At 38.6% G+C, this 17355-nt stretch overlaps 1 protein-coding gene and 1 pseudogene across 1 annotated transcript in view; one reads left to right on the top strand and one right to left on the bottom strand.

Moving 5' to 3' along the window:
- ENTHD1 (ENTH domain containing 1) overlaps positions 1-17355 on the top strand; it is a 121925-nt gene that overhangs the window by 102211 nt on the left and 2359 nt on the right. The gene's annotated exons all lie outside the window — the stretch shown is intronic.
- Positions 11124-12287, bottom strand: LOC111549107 (annotated as a pseudogene).

Genomic DNA, 17355 nt, shown 5'->3' with positions numbered 1-17355 from the left:
AATATGTACTATGCAAGCAGCATAATAAAGTGGGAATGGCTATATTAATACCAGACAAAATTGACTTCAACCAAGGATTATTACTAAATAAGGACATTTCATATTGATATATAGGCCAATACATTAGGGATATATAGCAACTAAAAGTGTATATGCACATAGGCTCAAAATAAAGGGATGGAGGAAGATCTACAAAGCAAATGGAAAACAAAAAAAGACAGGGGTTGCAACCCTAGTCTCTGATAAAACAGACTTTAAACCAACAAAGATCAAAAGAGACAAGGTGATTACATAATGGTAAAGGGATCAATTCAACAACAAAAGCTAACTATCCTAAATATATATGCAGTCAATACTGGAACACCCAGATTCATAAAGCAAGTCCTTAGAGACTTACAAAGAGACTTAGACTCCCACACAATAATAATGGGAGACTTTAACACTCCACTGTCAACATTAGACAGATCAACGAGACAGAAAGTTAACAAGGATATCCAGGAATTGAACTCAGCTCTGCATCAAGCGGACCTAATAGACATCTACAGAATTCTCCACCCCAAATCAACAGAATATACATTTTTCTCAGCACCACATCGCACTTATTCCAAAATTGACCACATAATTGGAAGTAAAGCACTCCTCAGCAAATGTAAAAGAACAGAAATTATAACAAACTGTCTCTCAGACCACAGTGCAATCAAACTAGAACTCAGGATTAAGAAACTCAAAACCGCTCAACTACATGGAAACTGAACAACCTGCTCCTAAATGACTACTGGGTACATAACGAAATGAAGGCAGAAATAAAGATGTTCTTTGAAACCAATGAGAACAAAGATACAACATATCAGAATCTCTGGGACACATTTAAAGCAGTGTGTAGAGGGAAATTTATAGCACTAAATGCCCACAAGAGAAAGCAGAAAAGATCTAAAATTGACACGCTAACAATCACAATTAAAAGAACTAGAGAAGCAAGAGCAAACACATTCAAAAGCTAGCAGAAGGCAAGAAATAAGATCAGAGCAGAACTGAAGGAGATAGAGACGCAAAAAACCCTTCAAAAAAATCAGTGAATCCAGGAGCTGGTTTTTTGAAAAGATCAACAAAATTGATAGACCACTAGCAAGACTAATAAAGAAGAAAAGAGAGAAGAATCAAATAGATGCAATAAAAAATAATAAAGGGGATATCACCACTGACCCCACAGAAATACAAACTACCATCAAAGAATACTATAAATACCTCTACACAGATAAACTAGAAAAACTAGAAGAAATGGATAAATTCCTGGACACATACACTCTCCCAAAACTAACCCAGGAAAAAGTTGAATCCATGAATAGACCAATAACAGGCTCTGAAATTGAAGCAATAATTAATAGCCTACCAACCCACAAAAGCCCAGGACCAGACGGATTCACAGCCAAATTCTACCAGAGGTACAAGGAGGAGCTGGTACCATTCCTTCTGAAACCATTCCAATCAACAGAAAAAGAGGGAATCCTCCCTAACTCATTTTATGAGGCCAACATCATCCTAATACCAAAGCCTGGCAGAGATACAACAAAAAAAGAGAATTTTAGATCAATATCCCTGATGAACATCGATGCAAAAATCCTCAATAAAGTACTGGCAAACCGAATCCAGCAGCACATCATAAAGCTTATCCACCATGATCAAGTGGGCTTCATCCCTGGGATGCAAGGCTGGTTCGACATATGCAAATCAATAAACATAATCCAGCATATAAACAGAACCAAAGACAAAAACCACATGATTATCTCAATAGATGCAGAAAAGGCCTTTGACAAAATTCTACAGCCCTTCATGCTAAAAACTCTCAATAAATTCGGTATTGATGGAACATATCTCAAAATGATAAGAGCTATTTATGACAAACCCACAGCCAATATCATACTGAATGGGCAAAAACTAGAAGCATTCCCTTTGAAAACTCGCACAAGACAGGGATGCCCTCTCTCAACACTCCTATTCAACATAGTGTCGGAAGTTCTGGCCAGGGCAATCAGGCAGGAGAAAGAAATAAAGGGCATTCAATTAGGAAAAGAGGAAGTCAAATCGTCCCTGTTTGCAGATGACATGAGTGTATGTTTAGAAAACCCCATCGTCTCAGTCCAAAATCTCCTTAAGCTGATAAGCAACTTCAGCAAAGTCTCAGGATACAAAATCAATGTGCAAAAATCACAAACATTCTTATATACCAATAACAGACAAACAGAGGGCCAAATCATGAGTGAACTCCCATTCACAATTGCTTCAAAGAGAATAAAATACCTAGGAATCTAATTTATAAGGGATGTGAAGGACCTCTTCAAGGAGAACTACAAACCACTGCTCAGTGAAATAAAAGAGGACACAAACAAATGGAAGAACATTCCATGCTCATGGATAAGAAGAATCAATATCATGAAAATGGCCATACTGCCCAAGGTAATTTATAGATTCAATGCCATCCCCATTAAGCTACCAATGACTTGCTTCACAGAATTGGAAAAAACTACTTTAAAGTTCATATGGAAGCAAAAAAGAGCCCACAGTGCCAAGACAATCCTAAGTCAAAAGAACAAAGCTGGAGGCATCATGCTACCTGACTTCAAACTATACTACAAGGCTACAGTAACCAAAATAGCATGGTACTGGTACCAAAACAGAGATATAGACCAATGGAACAGAGCAGAGCCTTCAGAAATAATAGCACATATCTACAACCATCTGAACTTTGACAAACCTGACAAAAACAAGAAATGAGGAAAGGATTCCCTATTTAATAAATGGTGCTGGGAAAACTGGCTAGCCATATGTAGAAAGCTGAAACTGGATCCTTTCCTTACACCTTATACAAAAATTAATTCAAGATGGATTAGAGACTTAAATATTAGACCTAAAACCATAAAAACCCTAGAAGAAAACCTAGGCAAAACCATTCAGGACATAGGCATGGGCAAAAGGCTTCATGTCTAAAACACCAGAAGCAATAGCAACAAAAGTCATAATTGACAAATGGGATCTAATTAAACTAAAGAGCTTCTGCACAGCAAAAGAAGCTACCATCAGAGTGAACAGGCAACCTACAGAATGGGAGAAAATTTTTTGCAATCTACTCATCTGACAAAGGGCTAATATCCAGAACCTACAAAGAACTCAAACAAATTTACAAGAAAAAAACAAACAACCCCATGAAAAAGTGGGCGAAGGATATGAACAGACACTTCTCAAAAGAAGACATTTATGCAGCTAACAGACACATGAAAAAATGCTCATCATCACTCACCATCAGAGAATGCAAATCAAAACCACGAGATACCATCTCACACCAGTTAAATGGCGATCATTAAAAGTCAGGAAACAATAGGTGCTAAAGAGGATGTGGAGAAATAGGAACACTTTTACACTGTTGGTGGGACTGTAAACTAGTTCAACCATTGTAGAAGACAGTGTGGCGATTCCTCAAGGATCTAGAACTAGAAATGCCATTTGACCCAGCCATCCCATTACTGGGTATATACCCAAAGGATTATAAATCATGCTGCTACAAAGACACATGCACACGTATGTTTACTGCGGCACTATTCACAATAGCAAAGACTTGGAACCAACCCAAATGTCCATCAATGACAGACTGGATTAAGAAAATGTGGCACATATACACCATGGAATACTATGCAACCATAAAAAAGGATGAGTTCATTCCTTTGTAGGGACATGAATGCAGCTGGAAATCATCATTCTCAGCAAACTATCGCAAGAACAGAAAACCAAACACAGCATGTTCTCACTCATAGGTAGGAATTGAACGAGAACACTTGGACACAGGAAGGGGAACATCACACACCAGGGCCTGTCGTGGGGTGCGGGGAAGGGGGAGGGATAGCATTAGGAGATATACCTAATGTAAATGACTAGTTAATGGGTACAGCACACCAATATGGCACAGGGAGAAATTACACAAATCTGCAGTTTTAATTTGAGATTTTATTATTCTCAGCAATTGATAGAACTAGGCATAAAAATCCATGAGTATGCAGAAAGTACGAATAACTATTCAAAAACTTTAACTTACTTGAAATCTCTAAATCATGACATCCAACCACTGCAGAATACATTATTTTTCTTTTTTTTAACATTCTTTTTCAAGTGCAAAAGGAACATTCACCAAGAAAGAACGCATACTGCATCATTAAAAACAAAAATATTTTGAAATAAAGTGTGGTATGAAAATGAAAAGTAACACTAAATTTCAAAAGACTGAAATCTTAAAAAGTATGGTCTCTGGCCACAGTAGAATTAAATTAGAAATTGATAACAATGAAATACATAAAAGAACCCCAAATATTTGGAAATTTAGCAATATGCTTCTAAATAATCTATGAGTCAAAGAAGAAATCTGAAGAGAAATGAGAAAATATTTCAAACAATGATAATGAAAATCAAAAAATGTGAGATGCATCAAAACTAGTAGGAAATTGCTAGAGGGAAAATTATAGCTTGAAGTGCTTATATGAGAAAGGAAGAATGCCTCAAAAATCAGTGTTAGAAGGTTCTAACTTAAGATGCTTGGAAAAAAGGAACAAATTAAACCTAAAGTCAGTAAAAGGAAGTAAACAACAAAAATAGGAATAAATGAAATAAAAACAGATTAAAGCTGACTCTTTAAAAAGGTTAAAATTTATAAACCCCTATTAAGACTGATTTAAAAAAGATAATTACAAATTACCAATTCTAAGAATTAAAGATAGTATATAACTAAAAACCCTATAGATACCAAAAGATTATGAGAGAGTATTATGAACAACGTTATGGCAATAGATTTGATGCCTTAGTTAAAATGGATAAGACAGCTGGCTAAAACTGACCTGAGAAGACCTTTGTTTGTCAAATAAGCTGGGGGAAAAAGATGTATAGATACAGATACACACACACACACACACACACACACACACACACATTATCAAAAACACACCACAGAGCAAACCTCAGTTCCCTATAGTCTTACTAGTGAATTCTAAGAAAGAAGTAATGATAATCATATGCCAATTTTTTCAGAAAGTAGAAGAGGAAGGACTACCCAACTCATTTTATGAAGCTAGCATAATCTAATGCCAAAATCTGACAAAGAGATTACAAGAAAAATAAATTATAGACAAATATTCCTCAAAAATTTACACAAATGTAGAAATCCTTAATCCTTAATAAAATATTAGCAAATCAAATCCAGCAACATAGAAAAAGAATAACACATCATGACCAAGTGGGATTTTTCCCAGAATTATAAGGTTGGTTTGACATTTGAAAATATGTAACTGTAAACTACCATATTAACAGAATAAGATGGAAATGACAAAATTATCTTGATTCATGCAGAAAAGCATTTGGCAAAATTAGACACTCATTTACAATCTTTAAAAAATTTAAGCAAACTATGAATAAGAGGGAACTTCCCTCAAGCTGATAAAGGGTATATATTTTTAAAGGGTAGACTTTTTAGGCCAGATGTGGTGGCTCACACCTGTAATCCCAGCACTTTGGGAAGCCAAGGCAGGAGGATCAGTTGAGACCAGGAGTTTAAGATCAGACTGGTCAACATAGCAAGACCCTGTCTCCACAAAAAAATTAAAACATTAGCCAGGCATGGTGGCATGTGCATGTAATCTCAGCTTTTCAGGAGGCTGAGGTAGGAAGGTCACTTGAGCCCAAGAGTTTGAGACTGCAGCGAGCTATAATTGCCCCACTGCACCCCAGCCTGGGCAACAGAGCAAAACCCCCATCTCCAAAATAAATAAATAATGTTTTTTTAAAAGCCCTAATATGTACTGCTGACATAATTAATGATGAAAGACTGAATGCTTTACCACTCAATCAGCAACAAAGAAAGGCTGGCTGCTGCTACTGCTTTTATTCAACATTGTATTAGAGGTCCTAGGCAGTGCAGTTAGGCCAGAAAAAGAAATGAAAGGAATAGGTATTGGAAAGGAAGAAATAAAATGTTTTTATTCGAAGATGATATGATTATCTGTGTGAAAGATCTCAAAGAGTTTATCAAACAGGCTACTAGACCTACTAGGTGAGTTTAGCAAGATTTCAGGATACAAAGTTAGCATAAAAAATGTATTGTCCCAACCTGGACAACTGTATTAGTCTGTTTTCACACTGCTATAAATAACCAAGACTAGGTAATTTATAAAGGAAAGAAGTTTAGTTGACTCACAGTTCCTCATGGCTGGGGAGGCTTCAGGAAACTTAGAATCACGGTGGAAGGAGCAGCAGGTACCTTTTTCACAAGGTGGTAGGAGAGAGAGTGCATGAAGGAGGAACTGCCAAACACTTACAAAACCATCAGATCTCGTGAGAATTCACTCACTATCATGAGAACAGCAGGGGAAACCACCCCATGACCCAATCACCTCCCTCCCTTGATGCGTGGGTATTACAATTCAAGATGAGATTTGGGTGGGGACACAGAGTCAAACCATATCATCAGCATAGGGAGACCCTGTCCCTATTTTTAAAATTTTTAATTTTTTTTTGAGATGGAGTTTCACTTTGTCACCCAAGCTGGAGTGCAGTGGGGTGATCTTGGCTCACTGCAAACTCAACCTCCTGGGTTCAAATGATTCTCCTGCCTCAGCCTCCTGAGTAGCTGGGATTACAGGCGCATGCCACCACGCCCAGCTAATTTTTGCATTTTTAGTAGAGATGGGGGTTTCGCCATGTTGACCAGGCTGGTCTTGAACTCCTGACCTCAAGGGATCCACCCGCCTCAGCCTCCCAAAGTGTTGAGATTGGAAGCGTGGGCCACTGCACCTGGCCGAAAATTTTGTAATTTTTAAATTTATTTAGCCTGGCATGGTGGCGCACACCCTGTGGTCCCAGCTCCTTGGGAGGCTGAGGTGGGAGGATCGCTTGAGCCCTGGAGGTCAACGCTGCGGTGAGCTATGGTTGCGCCACTGCACTCCAGCCTGGGCAACAGAGTGAGACTCTCAAAAAACAAACAACAATAAGAATAATAAATAAATAATTAGAAATTAAAACAGTATCATTTACGGTAGCATTTAAAAAAAAATACTTAACAAAAGACATACTGTAAGACCTCTGCAGTGAAAACTATGAAATATTTCTGAGAGCAATTAAAGACCTAAATAAATTGAGAAGATACACAGTGTTCATGGGCTGGAAGACTCAGTATTGTTAAGATGTAATTTTTCTCCAAATAGCTCAGCAGATTCAATGCAGTCCCAGAAGGTTTTTTTTTTTTTTTTTGGTAGAAATTGACAAGCTGAATCTTACATTTAAATGGAAACACAAAGTGTCTAGAGTAGCCAAAACAATTCTGAAAGCAAAAGAACAAAGTTGGAGGACTCCTACTACCTAATTTCAATTCTTATCCTAAAGCTATAGTAATCAAAATGGTGTGATATTGTCTCTATAGTACATATATTTTTGTATCATTTTTATCAATACTTTGAAGCTTTTATAAATGTTGGAATATTGACCCTCTGATTGAAATTTCTTGAACATCAACTAAGGTGATTGGTTGAATAATAGAATAATATTTTCCCCAATCATTGCTATTGTACTTAACTTGCTTATGTAATTGCTTATTAAATTCTTAATTATAACATTTTAACATTGATTTGTAAAAATATACATGTGACCAGGCACCATGGCTCATGCCTGTAATCTCAGCACTTTGGGAGGCCAAGGCAGGAGTATCACTTGAGGTCAGGAGTTCAAGACCAGCCTGGCCAACATTAGCCAGGCATGGTGACACGCCTGTAATCCCAGCTACTCAGGAGGCTAAGGCAGGAGAATCCCTTGAACCTGGGAGGCAGAGGTTGCAGTGAGTCCAAATCACGCCACTACACTCCATCCTGGACGACAGAGCGAGACTCTGTCTGAAAAAATGTGTGTGTGTGTGTGTGTGTGTGTGTGACATTGATAGGTTTAACAACATTTCACAAATTCTTAATAGGGTGAAATATGGTATTTCTCTATTGATAAATTAAGGCCAAATTATTTCAGAATTGGTCAGAACATGGCTTGGCTCCATGACTGAGGGCCACAATTTGAAAGTTGCCTAGTTCCTCAGAAGAGGCAGCATGAGCCTGATAGGAGAGGATGGCAAAGCTCCCAGTCCTAGAGGGAGATTGGAGAATAAGTCAAATGTCCCTTTAAACCTCACCATAAATTCAACCTAGGCTCCTACTTGGATGAAGAGCATAGTTACTGATAGCACAGGCTTTGGAGTGAGACTGCCTGGGATCATAATCCCAGACCAACCACTAAATGTACAACCTTAGGCTAGACACCTGACCTCTTGCAGGTCAGTATCTTCATCTATAGAACAAAGACAATGATGGAACTACCACATTGAGATACTCTGGGGATTTAATAAATTTACAAATGCAAAGTGTGTAGAGTGGGACCTGGTAATAAGTGTAATATAAAATTTGCTATTATTATTCAAGTGTACATATTTTTAATTCCATCTTTAGAACTGCAGAACCTCAGTCCCGTCCTAACCCTCAAAATCCTCTCTAGTTGTTTCCAAAAGTACCCAGGAGTTTCTCATTTTATGCTGAGGAACAAGTAAATGCCTATCCTTCCAGAAAGGGCATTCCAAGCAAGGGAACGATACAGAGTTGTAACCAAGCAAAGAGATTCTGGGGAGCTCCAGTTCTCCATCAAGCAGCTGGAGTGGTTTGATCACTAGTACTCCCCAACTTAAACAGTGGACTGACCAGCATGTTCGTGAAGCCCTGGGAAGCCTAGCTTCCGCCTCTCTAACCAGCCCGATATTTTCTCAATTTGTCAGATAAACCGTCTTGCTTCACCATGGTTGTTCCCTCTGACCAGAACACTCCCGGCCCACCCCTTCCCCTAGTTCGCTGCTACTCATCCTTCAGAGGTCAGCTCAAATATCACTTCTTTAAGATTTCCTGACCTCCTAGGGTATTTCAAATCCCCCTAACTCTATGCTATCTTAGTGCCCTATAATTATCCTCATCACACTGTCATTCTAGTTGACTGCATATGTACTAAGTTATTTAATGTATTAATATTTCTTCCCAACTGAAATGTCACCTTCATGAGAGAAGAGACCATGTGTGCCCTGTTTGTTATTGCATCCCCAGCAGCAAACACAGTAGCTTGCATATAGTCAGTATTCAATATTTTATAAGTGAACCAAAGGCAGCTTAGTAAAGCAGAAGTAGAAAGTGTGCATGAAGAAATGGTAGAGGAAAACACTGGAAAATTAAGCCAGACAGATGATAGGAGCTATGTGTGCCAGGTTAAGAAATCTGGACTTTAATTTGAAGACAGTGCTGGTCACTAAAAGTCTTAAGCTAGGCTAATGACCTTGTTTTAGGAATGCGAAATGCTGATCTGGCTGGTGAAACTGGAGGTGAGGAACACTTCAAAGGCTGTTGTAGGAAACCAGGTGAGAGGTGTTAGACAACAGAGGGTAAGGTAGAGGGAGATAGCCAGGAGCCTTAGGTGGATCATATTATTTTATGTAGCATATTTATAATGATATTAAATTTCCAAATGTTACACTTTTTAAAAAATTGAAATCTAGGCTGGGCGTGGTGGCTCAAGCCTGTAATCCCAGCACTTTGGGAGGCTGAGACGGGCGGATCACGAGGTCAGGAGATCGAGACCATCCTGGCTAACACGGTGAAACCCTGTCTCTACTAAAAAAAAAAAATACAAAAAACTAGCCGGGCGAGGTGGCGGGTGCCTGTAGTCCCAGCTACTCGGGAGGCTGAGGCAGGAGAATGGCGTAAACCCAGGAAGCGGAGCTTGCAGTGAGCTGAGATCCGGCCACTGCACTCCAGACTGGGTGACAGAGCGAGACTCCGTCTCAAAAAAAAAAAAATTGAAATCTAATTAATATGCCATAAAATGCATCCTTTTAAAATGTGTGATTTAGTAGCTTTTAGTATATTCTCAGAGTTGTGAAATCATCACCACTAATTCAGAAACACTTTCATCACCCGCTAAAAGTCCTACACTCATTAGCAGTCACTCCCCATTCTTTCTTCCCTCTAATTTCCATCAACCACAGATCTTGTTGTCTCTATGTATTTGCCTAAACATTTCATATAAATGAAATCATGCAATATGTGGCCTTTTGTGTCTGGCTCATTTCACTTAGCCTAATATTTTCAAGATTCATCCATGTTGTAACATGTCAGTACTTCATTGCTTTTTATGGCTAATTCCATTGTAACAAAATATATGTATAGATATAAATATAGATATAGCTATATAGATAGAAAAATATAGTATATTGTATATCAAAAAGTATATTTCTCTCTATATATATAGAAGAGAGATAGATCTCTATAGGAGAGAAATAAAGTTTTCTCTCTTCTATAGAGAGACAGAAATAGATATACTTTTTGCTATTACAAATAATTCTGCTGCAAACATTTGTGTAAAATGTTACATTTTTATTTTTTATTATACGCTCTACAAAAGAACAGAGTATAAATGTAGTAAAGAACAAAGAAAACAAAAATGGCAGGCATTCACATTTACATAGCAAGTATGGACAAAACTTGTCAAGATTCTTTAAATACTTCTACTTTTAACATTTAACAGTCAAAATCAGTTTCTACAAATAATTTATTATCTCAGCAAGAAGTTTTAGAAGACTCAACCTATGTGATTCAAACTGTGACTATCTTAATGAAAAAAGTTTAATGTTACCCTCTTTGAAAATCTCCAAATTGCTGGAAGCCAAGTAAAGCAGATCAGTACCAATTTTTAAAAGATTCAAAGACTTTTAATTCTATTACTTCTTAGGAAGTCATAATTGCTTAGAAAAATTATCCAAAGTATGTATTCATCTTTCAATGATATTAACGTGCAAGAAAAAAATATCGGTACATCTAATTATCATCAGTAGCCAGTTAATTGCTGGATCTTCCAAAAACAGGGACAAGTCTTCTTAAAAGGAGTCAAGGCTTTTCAGACCTCTCCACTAATATATTGCAGTACGTAGACTTTGTTTAACTTCGTTTTACAGAAGAGAAGATCCTTTGAAGTGTAGTGGAAGACAGGCTGACATATTTCTGTGGTCTCTCCTAAGTGTATCAGCTTTTGTTGCTGATTCCTTGGTCAACAGCTTTTGTGCTTATCAGTTCTTCCTTAGTTCACTGTCCTTCTGACTGAGAAATGTGATGTCCAAACGTTGAAGTTTCTGGACAAGAAAATGGAGAAGGCTCCTAAGATCTACTTTCTTTCTCAAATGAATCATCTTTTTGAAATGCAAATTTCTGCTTAAGTGCATGAGACGTTAAAGACACCGGATCCCCATATGAATTCTTTCTTTTCCTCTTATGAATGGGTCTGCCACCAGGTGACTGTTCAGTTGCACAGAGCTTCACTTTATTTATGTCCTCTAGAACATCCAACATGTTTAGAACATCTTTATTTCTGTGGCTTTTTGAATGATGACTATACTAGCACCTGGGTGCTGTTTGTTCATTTCAGTAGCTAGATTATCTGAGTCACAAATATTATTAGATCCTAGTTGGTATGGGAAGAAAACATGGAAGCTAGAGAGAAGAAAACTGAGGAGGAAGTGGTAGTGGAGGAGGAGAAGAAAGCATTGAACTTGGAAACTGATTTTTATTATGTTAAGGCTCATTATACACTCTACAAAAGAACAGAGTATAAATGTAGGAAAGAACAAATACATATGTGCGACTCCCCACTCAGCTGAACAGCCCCTGATGATGGCATTTGTCCCAAACTAATGGGCCCATCATTCAAGCCAAAGGAACTAGAAATTGTACTGTTTTTCAGTTCCTGCATTTCCACAATTGCAGCAATCTGAGAGTGAAGAAAAGTTAGCTCATCTTCAAGGGCACCTATTTTTTTTTAATTGCAGCTTCATTTACAAACAGATCATTTTTCACTGGTTTGTTATGTTTTAGAGCAGATGACAGTGGATCCCAAACTAGTTGCAAAGGATGGACATGTTCCATTTTCTCTTCATTTTTCCATATACTATTTTGAAATCTGAGAAAACTGGCTTCCTCAACATTTGCCACACACAAAATATCAGCAAAAGATGGAACAATAGATCCAGAATTATCAGAGTCTACAGAGTTCAAGAATTGGATCAACTCAAAATTGTGCCTTCAACAAGGTTCTAACAGAAGCATTTTCTCAATAATATGAACAGTATTTCTAGTTGATCCATAGTCTTTATTTTCCCAAATCAGCAAAACCTGATCTATAGGAATGCCAGAATATTCACAATGAGAGACACTGATGAAGCAAATACAGAAGCCAATTCAAGGAAGCATTATCAGTTTCTTGGTACCTTTCTCTGAAGCTGGCCTTCTGGCAACTACCAGAATGGCAAGTGGAGGGCATTATGAATCCTGTCTCAGAATCCTCCATTGAAGAGGCACTGATCCTGGTCCAGGACTACACACACATCCACCTGGTGTCTGTTCGCACACCTTGGATTGCAGGCCACAGTCAGTAACGATGACCTCACTGAGCGGTGTGAGATCAACCTGGTGCCCAGCCCCAGAACCCTTTGCTCAGCCAGGGTAACTCCCTAGGAGGCATGGTTGCCTCCTCCTGTTCCCAGCCAACCTATCACTGGTCCCAAGGACAGGACCATTCAGTGTTACATTTTTAACCATGAAACAAAATCAGAATATTTTAATTTGTATGTAGTTAACTTGACAGACATTGTATATCAGCTAGGGAAACTGAAAGAAGTGAATTGGAGAGTGACAAAAACTTCTCTGTTTTACAGCGAACTATTTAAAGTGTTTAGTTGACCAAAGACCTTCTGCTTACAGAAAGATTTATATCTCTAGCTCATAAGAGTTTTTAATTATTTCTAGAAATTTATTTTTGCAGCACATTTCTAAATGCTTTTAAAATGGAAAGTTTTAATATCACAATTAACTGGTCCAATATTATTTATGAGTATAATAAGTTAAAGTTAACACATCAGCATTTGCAATAATTTTATCAGTGCTATCTTCAAGCAAGCCCAACATTAATTGGTGTGCATATATCACACAATGAGATTTTAAAATACAACAATTTATTGTAGCTTATTTCCGTTCGCTGAGTAGATTGTGTGAATGTTAACAAGAGACCCAAATAACTTCTGTAGTGAGCCTGGGCAGGAGAACTAAATGGGCAGTGAGGATGCACCCTGAAGAGCAGCTTGAAGTGTGTGTACAGCTGTGGAGTGTTTGGAAACAAAAGTAAATTGGTATGCGGCAATTATAGATGAAGTGGCTTTTTATAAGCAAAAGCATCATGTAGCCTATGACTCAAAGCTGAAAAACTGTAAACAATGATAAGCGATTTCATCAGCAGTTGTAGTCATAAGGCAAAAGAAAGGTGGCTAAATAGTAGAAAGCAGTGGGTCACAGACTTCAGCATGCCTCAGAAACACCTGGCAGCTTGTTACAACTTAGTTTTCTGGGCCCAACCCCCCAGTTTCTGATTTAGTAGATCTGGGACCCAAGAAATTCATTACTGACAAATTCCCAGGTGATGCTACTGCAGTCACATTTTGAGAACCACCAGCATCAAGTTAAATACCAGGTTTTTAGTCACAGCATACACGTGTGACTAACCTAACTGCATATCTTTAAATATATAAGATAACATGGGGGCCTGGCACAGTGGCTCACACCTGTAATCCCAGAACTTTGGGAGGCCGAGACGGGCAGATCACGAGGTCAGGAGATTGAGACCATCCTGGCTAACTCAGTGAAACCCCATCTCTACAAAAAATACAAAATAAAAATTAGCCAGGCGTGGTGGTGGGTCCCTGTAATCCCAGCTGCTTGGGAGGCTGAGGCAGGAGTATGGTAGGAACCCGGGAGGCGGAGCTTGCAGTGAGCTGAGATTGTGCCATTGCACTCCAGCCTGGGCAACAGAGCAAGACTGTCTCAAAAATAAATAAATAAATAAATAAATAAATAAATAAATAAATAAATAAATATAAATAACATGATAGTGATATTTGACTCAAATATTATTTCCCTCTTGGCCTACTTAAAGTGTTTCTTATTTATTCTTTCTGACTAGAGGGAGCTCAAATTCTATTTCTAGAATCTTTTCTTAGTACTTTAACAGATATATTTTAAGTCCTAGAATCCTTTTTTTTTTTTTTTTTTGGAGACAGGGTCTCACTCTTTTGCCCAGGTTGGAGTGCCTTGGCATGACCACAGCTTACTGCAGTCTCAAACTGCCAGGCTTAGGTGATCCTCCCACTTTAGTCTCCCAAGTAGGTGGGACCACAGGTATACGCCAACATGCCCAACTAATTTTTGTACTTTTTGTAGAGAAGGGTTTTCGCCATGTTGCTCAGGCTGTTCTCAAATTCCTGGGCCCAAGCTATCCTCCCACCTCGACCTCCCAAAGTGCTGGGATTACAGGTGTGAGCCACCATGCCCAGCCGAGTCCTAGAATCTCATCAAGAATAGATAAGTTCTGTAAAGTGATGCACCGATCTTGCCTCAAATATCCCTACCAAATGGTTATTCAGGCTGTGCATGAGCTCTGAGCATCACTCACCATTATTATTTTCGTGTGTGAAGAACCATGACAATGAGAAAGTTTTTTTTTTTTTATTAATTGGGCTAAAATCTGTTTTCTGTAAGTTCTACCTATTGATCCCAGTTCTAGCTCCTGCAAACTGTGCGTAATGGAAGGTATTATTATTCAGGTTTTCTGATTGTCTTAAAATAATTAGATATAGCCTCTCATCCTTCTACCATCTCTTTTTGGGTATATCCATCAACCATTTCTTATAGATAAGATGTCAAGTCTCCTCACTGTCCTGGTTACCTGCCTTCTAAATTTGATACTCAAAATTTAACATAATTCTATAATGCAGTAAAAATAATTCTAATGTAATAGAATTGTGTGGAAGTATAGAATTGTGATTAAGGTCATATTCTATGACATCAGAGAACTTGAATTTGACCCATCTTTGACCTTTTCTAGCCTTGTGGTCTTGGGAAAGATTTTTAGCCTCTTTCAGATTCCTTTGCCTCATATTTAAAACGGGGTTATAAAACCTACTTCATCTGGTGCTAAACAAAGAGAATTTAAAAACAACTATTTGAGGGGGCCAGGCACAGTGGCTCACAGAGGTAGTCCCAGCTTTGGGAGGCTGAGGAGTGAGGATCACTTGAGGCCAGGAGTTTGAGACCAGCCTGGCCAATGTAGCAAGACCCCTTCTCTACAAAAAATTAAAGAAAAGAGCCAGGCATTGGTGGCCCACACGTGTAGTCTTAGCTACTAGGAAGGCTGAGGCGGGAGGGTCGCTTGAGCCCAGGTTGAGGCTGCAGTGAGTCACGACTGTACCACTGCACTCCAGTCTGGGTGACAGAGCAAGGTCCTGTCTCTAAAAAAAGAAAAAAAAAAAAACAAAAAAAAACAAAAAACAGGCATTTGAAAAGTAGTTAAGTCCTTAGGTGAACAATTACCATGAATACCCACCTACCTCTGCAACCTGTGACAGAGCGTGAAGATTTGTTTTCTGGAGAGGGCAGATGGAAGGTCTCTGAAATGAGAGATGCTAGGTAGAGTTACAAGTGTGGGCACTGTCACCAAAACCACAGGATTATGTGATGATATGTAAACCAGATGCTGAATGCTGCAGCCCCCTCCCCCTGCTGGCCTCCCAGCACCCTGGTAACTAGACCTTTACCCTCTAGGTAGGAGACAGGACAACTTTTCTCCTAGAGCCTCACTGGCCTAGAGGAAAGAACTAAAGATAATGACATTAGTGGTTCCCCAACAAATAACTATTCACTGAAGCTCAAAGTTGACAAGTGTCATGCACACACTCAAAGTTCCTTTCACCTTTTAATCCTTAAACATAAGCAGACAGCAAGGAGTACCAAACATCTGAAAAAAAACTTCTAATATAAAACATTGAAACAAAAACAAAGAAAAATAATTTTGAGGAAACATACACTATGAGGGGAAAGGAAAACTTTTCCAAAAGCTTATTATTATCCTGAAAGAAATACGAGAATACAGTATATGAAACAAGAACAAGACATTACAGCCTGGCGCGGTGGCTCAAGCCTGTAATCCCAGCACTTTGGGAGGCTGAGACGGGCGGATCACGAGGTCAGGAGACCGAGACCATCCTGGCTAACACAGTGAAACCCCGTCTCTACTACAAAAATACAAAAAACTAGCCGGACCAGGTGGTGGGCGCCTGTAGTCCCAGCTATTCGGGAGGCTGAGGTAGGAGAATGGTGTGAACCCGGGAGGCGGAGTTTGCAGTGAGCTGAGATCCAGCCACTGCACTCCAGCCTGGGCGACGAAGCGAGACTCCGTCTCAAGAAAAAGAACAAGACATTACAAAAAGAATTTCTGAAAACCAAAAAAAAAGAGCTCTTGGAAATTTAAAAATACAATAGCAGAAATATAAGAACTCAATGAGAGGATTGGAAACTAAAGTTGATAAAATCTACATGGAAGTAAAGCAAAAAGACGGAGGTAGGGAAAATGGGAAAGAAAACTAAGAAAATTAGAAGACTAGTCCAAGAGATCTAACATCTGACAAGAGGAGGTTCTGAAAGAGACAACAGAGAAAACACAGAGGAGAAAGTAAGTGATTAAATCATTTAGAATAATTTTCTGGAGCTGAAGGAAATAGGTTGCCTGATTGAATTGACCTCAGTGAATGAAAATAGTCTCACTTCAGGGCACATCACCGAGAAGCTTCCAAACCCTCTGAAACAGAGGGAATTCTGTAATACTTCAGAGATAAAACAGGTCACATGCAATGAGTAAGAATTTGAATGGCTCCAACCCCTGAACAGCAATACTAGAAACAAGAAAACAGTGAAATGTGGCCTTCAAAATTCTGAAAGAAGGATTTCTGACCTAGAATTCTTTATCTAGCCAAACTATCATTAAGCCTAAAAGTAGAGTATAGACATTTTCAGACATGCAGGTTCTCAAAACGTTTACTTCTCATGGCTGTCATCGTTAACATGCCCACTACCATCTTTCTACCTTTTTAATCCAAAGATAGACTGTCTCGATTAGCCTGACCTAGATTCCTAACTGTTCTTGGCTTTTCTTGACCATGTGCTGATGAAGTTCCTGCTTTCCTTTTCATGTCCCTGCTGCTGCATCAGCTGAGAATATATTTCATCCCCAAAAAAGTTTTGTGATTGGAATTTTTCCTGAGAACTGGAGATAGGCCATGGAAAGCTTTGAAACAAAAAATAGAAGCTGCCTGTCCTGGCCATAGTTTTTACAGGAGGTCCAATTTTGTTTAGAAGGGACCTGAATATGTAAAGCAAA

Source organism: Piliocolobus tephrosceles, chromosome 19 (genome assembly GCF_002776525.5).
Source record: "Piliocolobus tephrosceles isolate RC106 chromosome 19, ASM277652v3, whole genome shotgun sequence".
Lineage (NCBI taxonomy): Eukaryota > Metazoa > Chordata > Mammalia > Primates > Cercopithecidae > Piliocolobus > Piliocolobus tephrosceles.
This window is presented reverse-complemented; position numbering and strand designations above follow the sequence as displayed.